The following is an 11,223-nucleotide window of genomic DNA, read 5'->3' on the forward strand; positions in this document are numbered from 1 at the left end:
ACTCGTAGGCAATTCAAGATGCTTTCCAAATCATTATGACCTTTCTCACTGGCAAAAAAGAAATGAAGTTACAGGTGAGATGGCCCAGATGTTTGTCAGAAGTCTTGAAAATTGTAAGGTTGCTATAACATACAATTTTTCTTTAATTGCACATCCACAGTGTGCTGTTACCACTTACCTGTTTGCAACTGTGGCCCATTTAGATATCAAAACCACCAAGTAAGACACTGGTTACTGTGCTTGGGAGTGAGACCTACAAACCAGGCCCAGGCACTGTGGCACAGCACCTCCGTGCTCCCCTCCACCCCTCTCTGCATCATGGTTTTCCAACCCTCATCACGTCCCTGGCCAAAGCCAGGTGCAGCCTCAAGCATTTGTCTGCAGCTGGAAGGGTGATGGTGGGGGGGTAAAACCCCATGGGCAATGGGGAAAGCAGAGAAACAGTTTTCTGGGTAACTACCCAAAGTTGGAGAGCTGAAAAGCCAGGACACATTGTCACAGCTATTAGTTTCCCAGAAAGAAAGGTTGGCATAAGTTTGGTTGTGAGAACTGCATGGATTTCATTTTATTTTACATATATGTTACATATATAAGTATAGCTACAAATATTTCATTTATTTATTTGTAAATGATAAAGCAGAATATGTGTAAAGGAGAAGCATTTCTCCCTGTGCAGCCAGCCCAAACACAGGTGAAGATGGGACAATCTTGCCCATCCAAAATGCTCTCCTATTTCATGCTTCCTCCTCCTCCTCTGGATACTGGTGTGGATCTTCGTGGCAGCCTGGTCTAGTTCTGGTCATTCCCAGGCCTGTGAAGAGCTTTATTCTGTCTCCCAAGAACAACAGAGCACCAGGGCAGCACTGGGAGTCACTGACCATGAAAAAATCATCCTTAACAGCTGCACCCATTGTGCCTGCCCCATCCCCAAAATCTGCTCTTTTTAATAAGATTATTAGTTTTAAGCTTGGTGGCTGCCTGGAGTCTTGGGTAAACTGTGGGGCCACTGGGTTGCTGTAGAAGTTGATTTTCTCCAGTTTTACAGGGGATGCACAATCATTGATCCTGCAGAAATACATTGATCTAATTGGGGCAGAAGATCATTAAATATTTGACTTCCAGGTCTTTCAAATGGTGCCAAGGAGCTGACCCGGCAAAAGAATTATTTTGTAGTGCCTGTGATTGTCCCTGTGACCATTAGCAGTAGCTCTGAACTTGTCTTCACAGGAGCCTGCTACTTGAAATGCTTTTTGTATAATGATGCTGCCCATATGCATTTCCTTTTCTCTTATACGGGAAAACTAAGTGGGAAAAACATAACAAAGTGAGGTTTGTCTTTCTGGGCAAGACTCTGAAAGCCTTACATGTGGTGAGCAGCATCTGGTAGCAGGAATAATCCCATGGATCCATGGCAGGAAGCATGGTTTTGGATGGCAATCTCGACTGTAGATAGAAACAAGCTCAGCCCCTGCAGCTTCAGTAACATTATAATATCTAGTAGACTCAAACCTTGCAATAGTTGAGTCTTTTATAGGAATTATGGAGCAAATTACTGATGTGTTAGAGGATGTGCAAAGGCTTCATGTTGTGTTTTGGTCTCTGTTGCGGCCCTTCTGCAAGTATTCCTCTCCCTGGTCCCTAAATTGTGAGGGTGGTGTTTCAGGGTGCTGGGTAGTGATGCTGTAGGTGGGGCACCAGCAGCAGTCACACCATCCCTGTGGCTGTCTTCACAGCAGGCTGCTGAAATCAAGATCATGTACTTACCATTTCTGTAGCAACTGCTAAAGAAGCTCTTACAAAGGCCCATTGGCAGCAATCTCAGAGCACTGCTCAGGGTAAGTTCTACATTGCTTGAGTTAAACACACACAACTGAGATCTGTGGCTTCACATTTTTCAAGCACATATGCAGCTGCAATAAGGCTTAAAAACCAAGAAGATGACTCTGCATGTCTGTGTGTGTGTGTGTGTGTGTAATATATATATACATATATAAAGGCATTACCTCACAGCTCAGAAATCTCTACTGCCAGCAAATATTTGCTGTTAGACTATTGAGAAACAGAGAAAGTGAGTGAGAAAGGCTGAAACACTCCTGCCTGACTCTGATGCCTTCCCAGGCTAGGTCAGTTCTTCTTTTAACACGTTTGGTTGTTCTTCCAAAATGAAATGTATTTTTCCAATTAAACAGAAGGTGGAAATATTGCAGGGTGATGATATTGGTATCAAGTGTGTTGTCAGGTTTCCCAGCCCGTCACAGTTAACATATCCTATTTTATTCCTTCTACGAAAAATAAACATAAGAAAGACTGAATTGTACTACTTCTGCCCTTGCAATAATTCCTTCCAAATAGGACTTGAAGCCTTTGACTCTGTGGAAAGACTCCCATTCATGCAGTGAGTTTTGGCTGAGGCTTTTAGTGCTACAAATAATGAGCATCTCTTTCTATAATGCTCACATAATGAGGATGATTTGATCCAGTTTTCCTTCTGAATAGAATTATATTACTTTCTAAAAACTATTCCAGGATTTTAACCTTGATCCAGCATCATCCTTAAGCACACATTTAATTTCAAGCCCCCTGATGGCAGTAAGGCTCCTGGGAGGCCGGCCGGTGACTGCCAGAGTGCGGTGGCTGGATATATGAGCAGCTGAACACATAAATGCTGAAATGTATTAAAAAGCAGTAACAACCAAAAGGCAATAAAGGACAATTTGTCACAGCTGGAAGGATCACTGCAGTGGTCTGGAATAACCAGAAAACTATTTCTTAAATCTTTTTTTTTACAGGGGGCAACGTTTTTCCAAGCCGTGCTCCGCGTTAGTCATGCCGTTCCTCAGGAGGCTGCCATGATCCAGTCATGAATTTCTGAGATGATTTCATCTCACTGATATTTACAACTTAGCCCAAAAGCTCAGCCTCTTCCTATTATTTGTGGTTAAATATAGCAACGGATTCTTTCCCATTCCTTTTTCTCTCAGAGCGGTTTTTCTGCCACCCACACAAATCGCATGAGTCAGGAGGCGCACGAAGGAGCGGGTCCCAGCTTGCCGGGCCCTTGCCGGCTTCCTTTGTGTATCCTAGGCTCACCCTGAGCATCAGGAGGTGAAATAATGTCTGTCTGCTTGCAACTGGGGTGCAGCCAGAGGCGCTCACCCCACACCCCAGGGATGCACAGGGATCTTCCTCACCTCCATCAGCTCCCTCATCCTGAGCAGGGTCACCCTGGCTGCATCCTGGCTGCTTTTCTGTCATCCCACACTGGAATTTTAGGCAGCCCCAGTTTTTGTGTAACCCACTGCCATGGAGGATGTAGGGGTCACTAAGACTGAGGCAATGCCCCAGGGGGTGGGGAGGGAGCACTGACCTGCTGAAGACCCTCTACCCTTCCCTTCTGTCTTCCCCTCTGTCTGAAGATGCTGTGCTTCTACTAAATTAAAAACTTACCTCCCCAGTTTTGTCAGCAGTTGCCCAGACTCCTCAGAGGCCCTGTGCACAGGCGACATGTTGCATGCAGAGGGTTTTTGCTGGGGTAAATCCAACAGCCACCCCAAATAAGGCCGGTCAGGGCATTGCCTGATCAGCAGATCAGTAGGTTGTTAAAAATTAAATAAAAAGAACAAAAGCTGATGGCTGTTTTGCCAGGGGTGGGTGTGCGATAGCAGTGGGGCAGATGAGGGGCTGTGTGCTCATCAGGGTAGCATCCTGCCAGTGCTGCCCACATGAAGCAACGCATCCCTGTGAGCATCTCTTACGAAAAGCGTAAGAGGGAGGTATGAGGATGCTGAGGATGAGGGGGGCAGTGTGGGGGTAGCAGCCACAGGGGAAGGATGAAGAAACGGGGGAGGTTTGACCCTGCTATATTTAACTGCAGCATTTATGTGCTGTAAATAACCCTGCTGGCCTTGGAGGTGGCACAACAAACAGGAAAGTCTCCGGTAATCCTCCCTGCATTCACTTCTCAGGCCTGGGGCGTCCTGCTGGTCACCATGCAGCTGGGCTTCAGTGGGTCCCTTTTGGGCAACCCACATACTGGTGGGTCTGGATGCAAAAGAGCAAATATTCAGAGCTGGGAAATGTGGTGCGTGGGTCCTGTCAAGCCGAAATAGCACATTTGCTGTTTCCTCCCCAGCGCAGATCCAGCCCTGGCTTTCTGTACAGACTGGGTTTATTAGCCAGGGTGCATTTGGGTGAGCTGATGTTTAACTTCTGAAAGTCAGGATAAAAATGGGAAAAATGTATCATGGTTTTGCTGTTGAGAGAAGAAAACCCCTCCACGCTGCGTACTGAGGTTGCTACTGTGAAGCTCAACCCTACCAAGGTTGAGGAGCACAGGAAGGGAACAACGTGTGGGATGCTGATCCCAGGCATGGATGAAGCAGGGGCTGCGGAGCAGGGCTGGGGGTGGGAGATGGCCTTGGGCCCTCCTGTTCCACAGAAATCAACCAAAACACACAAACAAAAGAAGTAAAAACAACTGAAGTGACTCCTCGTGGAGCCCAAGGCTGTGGGTACTGGCGCCTCTGTGAAGAGACACCAGAGCTAGCTGATACCAAAGAGATTACATTGCTCAATAATTCTCTGAGGACTGGGTTAAATTTCTTTTTCTTCTTTCATTGCTTCCAGAATAATAAACCAGCAAAGTGTATTACACTCAGAAGCAGTTGGGTTGCTATGGATAAAAGTCTGGGATGGTTTTTACTATCTCTAGTGTCAACCTATCCTCTACTGCCCAGAGCTGTGGGTCCAGGTGCACCTTGTCAGCCTCTATGTGATAGGATCTACTAGTCATACCCTCTGGTGTCAGTGGGGTCCTCCCATCTACCAGACAGGTCAGAAGGATGTCCCTGTGCATGAAGGACCTCCCAGGAGAGGGGATGTCCCATCCCTGCCATCATCAGCCTGGCACCACTGCTCTGGCTCTTGCTGCAACTTGTCCTCCACTGGAAGGCTGCATCACTACCTCTTCTGATCCCCCCATAGTGCCATGCAGAACAACTCTGTGAATTTACTATATATCCATCTGCTGGTAGTTAACCTCTGGTCCTGCTGAGCCAAATGTCTAAATCTGATGGCATAGGAAAAGGACTGCCATTGCCATAGGTGTCACAATGCCTTTTGCAAAGCCTGGCACTTACCACTAAAGCCAGTGTTTTAAATGGAAACACATATTTTAGTGTATTACAGGCATTGTCACCCCCCCATCTACTTGCTGTATAATTAATTCATTGCCTTTTTAGAGCCATTGTTTAATGTCTCTCCTGTTGATTTGCTATCTAACTGGTAATACTGCTAAATTCCTAACACCTTTCAGTGCTGTCTTACTTGGAGATGCTAATGGGTGCCTCACCAGTTTGGATGTGCTGAATGGCATTGGTAACCCCAGTTCCCATTTGTCAAAACGTCCCCGTCCTTGGCAGTGTTCCATGCCAAGTTGGATGGGGCTTTGAGCAACATGGTCTAGTGGAAGGTGTCCCTGCCCGTGGCCGGGGGGGGGGGGGATGATGATGAACTGAATGAGCTTTAAGGTCGCTTCCAACCCAAACTGTTCTCTTATTATATGAGTATATGATTTCCAAGGCAGCTCAAGCTATTGCTGTGCCCAGCAGCTGGCCAGCTGAGGCCCTGTTAGTGTGGGACCTGCTCAGGGAATTCCCAAGGGCTTCCTGTTCTGTTTCTGGTTTGGGTTGTGGTTTAAGAAAATACACACAGGTAAATTATTTGTATCTCAGGTTTTCCTGCTAAGGGTTTGGAGTGGAAAACTGGCCCTGGGAACAGGCAGCGAGCATGCTCCCACATCACCTCACCCTCAGACAGCACCACGCATCTACTTTTTCATAAATGGACACAAACTGATGTAAGAAACAAGATTTTCAGTGAGAAATAGAGATTAGCATAAAATGGGTTTGATGGCATCAGTACAGGCTGGAATAACTGTAATTATTTTGGCGTGGAGGAAGAGGTTTTTCTGGCCCTGCTTTGTAGGTCTGGTCCTCACTTAGCGAAGCCACTCTTTTTAGATTCCTCCCGTGACAACAGTTTTGCATCACTGAGACCTGAATTGTCATCTGCTCAGGCGATGGCACATGGAAAGCCCTTAATTCTGACCACACTAGGCAACATTCTGAAACAGCAGCAATTCAAAGCATTTCTGACAATTAAATGGAAATTATATAATTTTAACAAAATAAGCTGCATGGTAATTTAGTGGTAGAGGAGAAGAGAGTACTCAGGAGCACTGGAGTATCATTTGGGATATGGAGATTTTCATGCACCACCTCCAGATAGGTTTTTTTCAATGGAGATGGAAAGCTCAAAGTGCACAGTTCACGTGCAGTGCCCGTCTATCAGTGTGGGGCTTTTTACCAGTTAAATACGATTAAAGAAGAGATTAAAAATGTGTGAGTCTGAGCCCAGAGCATCCTCATCCCTTCCTGTGCCATGCACGGCATCTCAGCAAGTGCTTCAGTGCAAATGAAGGCATGAAGCATCCTGCAGTTTTCGTCATCTCTTGGGGATCCAGGATGAGCACATGATGTGGAGCAGAATGGAGTAAATACAATGAATATCCAGTAAATACAGGTGGCATAATTATGAGACACAGGTGTTCACCAATTTCTGTGTAGTAGGAACTCCAGCAACATATTTATGGCTTTTTCAGCTACAAGAAGATGGCTGTTTGTAATTACTTCTCCAAGTGATGACACGGTGTCACAAATGGTTATATATGTGTGATGTTTTCATTTACAGCTTCCAGACAAAAGCCTGTCTGCAGAGAAGTTAGTGGAAATGAAAACCAGCCAATGCCTGTATATTATACAAAGGCCTGTATGCAATTATGAAATCAGAAATAAAGCAGGATGCAGATGGAGGCGTTGGGATCCGTCCCCTGCTGATGACGGCTGTATTTCTTTTAGCTAAAATCCAGGAATATTTGCTGTGGCTGTGGTGTGTGACCTCTCCTGGGGGTCCCTGGATATCATTTCGAGGAGAAACACTGACTTTCTGGCCACCACCTTCTCAAATATTTTGATGCCCCTTTATACATATTTTACTGAGGAGGCTGACACATGTCTGAGGCTAAAACTCCATTTCTCCCTCCTCTTTTCGTTTTCATTTCCCTCCTGTGCTCAGCTGACCTTCCTTTCAACCGTGCTTCCCGTCTCCCTAGAGCCTCAGCCAGAGGTTTTGTCTGTCCTTTCTGCTGCATCCAGCAAGTTCCTCTGGTTTCCTTCCTCTTCTTTACTGGCTTGAAGTCCTCCTTTCTCCTTGCATGCTCTCACTGCAAACAGCAGCCTTTTATTTCAGCAAAAATCAAATTCCAAATAACAAAAGTAGCAAAAAAAAGCCTCTTAAAGCAACTGGGTTTATTTCCAAGTGGGAAGTACCAGTCAGCATCTGCTTCACTGGGAGACGGAGTAGAGACCCAAGCCCACATCAGCAGTAATGCTGGAGTGACACAGCACCACAGCACTTTCAGAGTCATGTCACCGGGAATTGTGCTTTTTAACTTAAATATTTTTAATTAAAATATGAATAAAGCTTCCTGAAGCTTCAGCTGTCAAAAAAGCGAGTGTGAGATTGATTTGTCATATGCTAGGGTATACATGGGGCCGTGTCTGTACGTCTGATGCACAGGGTATGGGATGTGGCCAGAGAAGCTTCTGTAATAGAAAAATTAAGTGCTGGAAACTGAATAAAAACTGTATCTACAAATCTCACATATTTCTGCTTTACAAGATAACATGTTGGGAACTGAGCAATGAAGTAGGAGCTCAGGAGCTTTCCAGTGAGCCCTTTCCTACCATTAACTGAGTGCTGCCTCCTCCGTGACGCTCTCATCCCCGCAATGAAGCATTTATCTATCTATCTGTTTATTTATTTATTCAACGAAATGAGCCCTTTTCCTCCCCAGTGAGCTGCTGTTCTTGCTGCTGGGGCCGGGGAGCTGTTGCCATCTGCAGACGGATGCGTGCTGGTGCTGGTAAGGCTCGGTTCAGCGGCAGCCAAAAACGATGCTGAGGCAGCTTAAAGGGGTTTGGGGACCAGGGGCACACATCCTCAGTCTCAAATCTGCCAAGCAAAGCACCTCTGCTGATAAATCCTCTTATCTCAATGGCTTAACAAGGCTGGAGCTCCCTCTTCGTCCTCCCCTTCATCATCTCCCCCTTTCCCCGGTGCTGTTTTCCTCATCTCTGCAGAAATGAGATGGCTGGTCAGCCTCTTCTGCAATGGACAGGAGCTGGTGTAAGAGTCTGGGTATGATAGTATGGGGATCCTGAAACACAATTCATGTTATTTACTCTCTCTCAGAGGGGTGCAGGCACAGGACTCTGTCTGGGGCATGGGCTCCAGCTGCACTGGGCCACCAGAGCTGCCATAGGGAACAGCAGCACCACAGCATTTTTTCAGTGGTGGGTGTGAGGCCTCCATCCCATTGCCTGGGACCACCAGCCCTGGTTCCAGTACTGGTGGGCTCCGTTTCCCTTCTTCACCCCTGACCACTTGCCAAACGCTGGAGCCGTACAACAACCCATGACCCTATCGCCTGCAGAAATGCAGCTGTAGGTGCCAGATAAGTAAATGTACCAGCAGAAAGCTATTGGAAAATATTTAGGGGATGGTTTCACCTTGAATCAAGATGTCTTGCTGTGATACATGACAGTACTGAGGAGGAAGATGTAGCTATTGGGAACTTACAGTATTAAAATTGATTCCTGCCTTTTAGGGGCAGGACATAATTCTTCTGCTATCAATAAGTAATGGTCCCACAGCTGCAGGAAGAGCATGTTTAACTTGAATATGGAGTAAGAGCTGGAGAGCAAAAATCTAATTTCGTAATAATGAATAATGACCTGGTCAGCGCTTAGGCAAAGCTGGCGATGGGGTTTCAAGGCAAGCAGTTTATTAGGGGCACAGGGGACATGTAGGAATGAGGAAAAGTTCCAGGCTTTGGAAGACTGACCAGATGCTGCCCCTCTAATTTGAACATGGTTAATTCCACACTTAAGCTAATTGCAAAGGAATTGCATGCGAAGTATGTGACTCCTTTGTCATTTGAATGAAAAGATCTCATTTCCTGACAAAGGGGATTTAACCATGGAGTATAATGTCTTGTCCTGAGCTAACAATCACAGCCCACATCTGAATTTTGGCACAGGGTACTCTCACAAATTAATGTATGAATATGTGAATAGCTGTTCTCTGAACATATTCAAACAAATTCTCTTGCTTTGCACACATTTTAATGATCCTATACATGGCTGGAACACATGTACTGTTGTACTGGGATGGTGCATGGTGAGCCGAAAAAAGCAAGATTGCTGATTAAGCTTTTCTTAAAAATTATGGGACCACTGAGGAGGTGAGAATCAACTCGAGCACTGAAAATCCTTCAGCCTTGTGACTCAGTGTGTCATGGCTGGCTTGGGCAGAAATATACCTGGGACCATGAAGTGGATGACTCAGGAGCATTTACATCACTTTTGTTTATACCTCCTTCTTGTTTTCTGTAAGTACTCTGGTAAATACAGTAGTTGCTCAAGTAGTACCCAAAAGTAAATGTGTAGAGTGTTCTAAATAATAACAAGAAGAATATAATTTATAATGACCTTTAATAATAATTATTATAATAACAATAATTAAAAGTGTCATTCTCAACGTCAATGCTGAAAAACCCGCTTCTGAAAACCCTGGTCAAATCTCACCCCTCAGACAAACTGCTACCTGCCATGTATTTGGCACATATTACTGTGTTTATGTGACTTGTCTCCATTTATAAAATCGGGTAGTCTCCAGTGGAAGTGGCATTGATGGCTGGGACAGAGACAGGGTTCGGGGGATATATCTGCAATCGAGGAGGGGTTGTAAGAGGGTCAGGATGCTCTGGTTAGCTCTGGGTGGCTGTGTTCGTGGTACTTGCCCGAACAGCTCAAACAGAGCCTGATTTTGAGGTGAAAAGTGTCTGACACCCTCAGAAAAATCTGACAGCATCTCAGAATCTGCAACCTGAACCCTCTGTGGAGTCTTGGAAAGGGTTCCCTCAGCAGACCTCAGCAATAGGGAAATCGTGCTTCCTCTTGGAGAGGTGAGGCAGGAAAACCCCATGGTGCTGCCTGTGAGTACTTGTCTGAGTTGCAATAAAGAGATCAACTTTCTCCTTCTGTGGGAAGAACTAGATTATCAAATACCATTCATGCTACCCAGAAATCACTATCAGTGATCACTATCCCTGTCCTTGAAAGAAAAACAATTTATGCTTTGGGAAGTTGAATTCAAAACCTCTCTTCACCACCACCACTGCATGACTCCAGTTTGAACCGGTAAAGGGTTGGTGATGCAAAACTGGACTGGAATTTGCCGGTGGTAAATCAGGCCCCCATAGGAAAAGACTTAATTTGAGTGTTTTGGACCAGGCGATGCAGCTGCTGTGCAACTCTACAAACAATGCATGCTGGGCTGAGCCTGCCATGGGCTAATTTATGAATAATTTGTTGGCACAGTTATCAGGATGTTGATTACATGAATATATTTTTTTAAATTTAATTCTGAGAATGTCTGGAAAAAGTCAGGAAAATAATGGTTCAGGACAGGCACCCTTAGCAAGCACTGGGTGGATGGGGCCAGGACAGACAAAATCACCAGCCCAAACCCTCTGCATTCCACAGCCATCTTCCATTTCTTGTTTCTCTTCCATCTTGCTTTTTTTGTTTTTCTTCTTATTTACTCTTCATTCTGTCCTACTGTGGGCACTTATTTTCACTTTCAAACTCCTGCCATTGTTTCACAAACTTTTTCCGCCTTCTTTAGTTTGTTCCAGGCTGGATTTGCCAGTGCCTGGCCCAGCAGTATGGTGTTGCTTGCAAGGGGATTTCCTTCAGTGACTTCTCTGTCCTGTGCACCTCTGCCCAAACTGACCTTTTATGTCGCTTTTCCAGTAACATTAAATGGTTTTGTTATTTGGTTGGGTCTCAGTCACTGTTCTACGAGTGCCCTTTGCAGCCTGAGCATCATAGCTTGTTCCTGCACATTTTTTCTGAGGATATGGATGTTCCAGAATTGTTTGGCAGCATGGGACTGGCAGGATGCAGTGGCAGGCAAGGACTGTGGCTGGGTGCTTGGAGGAGAGGGGCAGGGCCACATCCAGCTCGTGTATACCCAGCACTGGAGGAGGTGGGAACTGCGCCCTTCAAAGGTATCTGGAACACCAATTGGAGACTGTTT

The sequence above is a fragment of the Pezoporus wallicus genome, unplaced genomic scaffold (assembly GCF_028554395.1).
Source record: "Pezoporus wallicus isolate ANWC-B61680 ecotype Strahan unplaced genomic scaffold, APGP_CSIRO_Pwel_v1 scaffold_7402, whole genome shotgun sequence".
Classification (NCBI taxonomy): Eukaryota; Metazoa; Chordata; class Aves; order Psittaciformes; family Psittacidae; genus Pezoporus; species Pezoporus wallicus.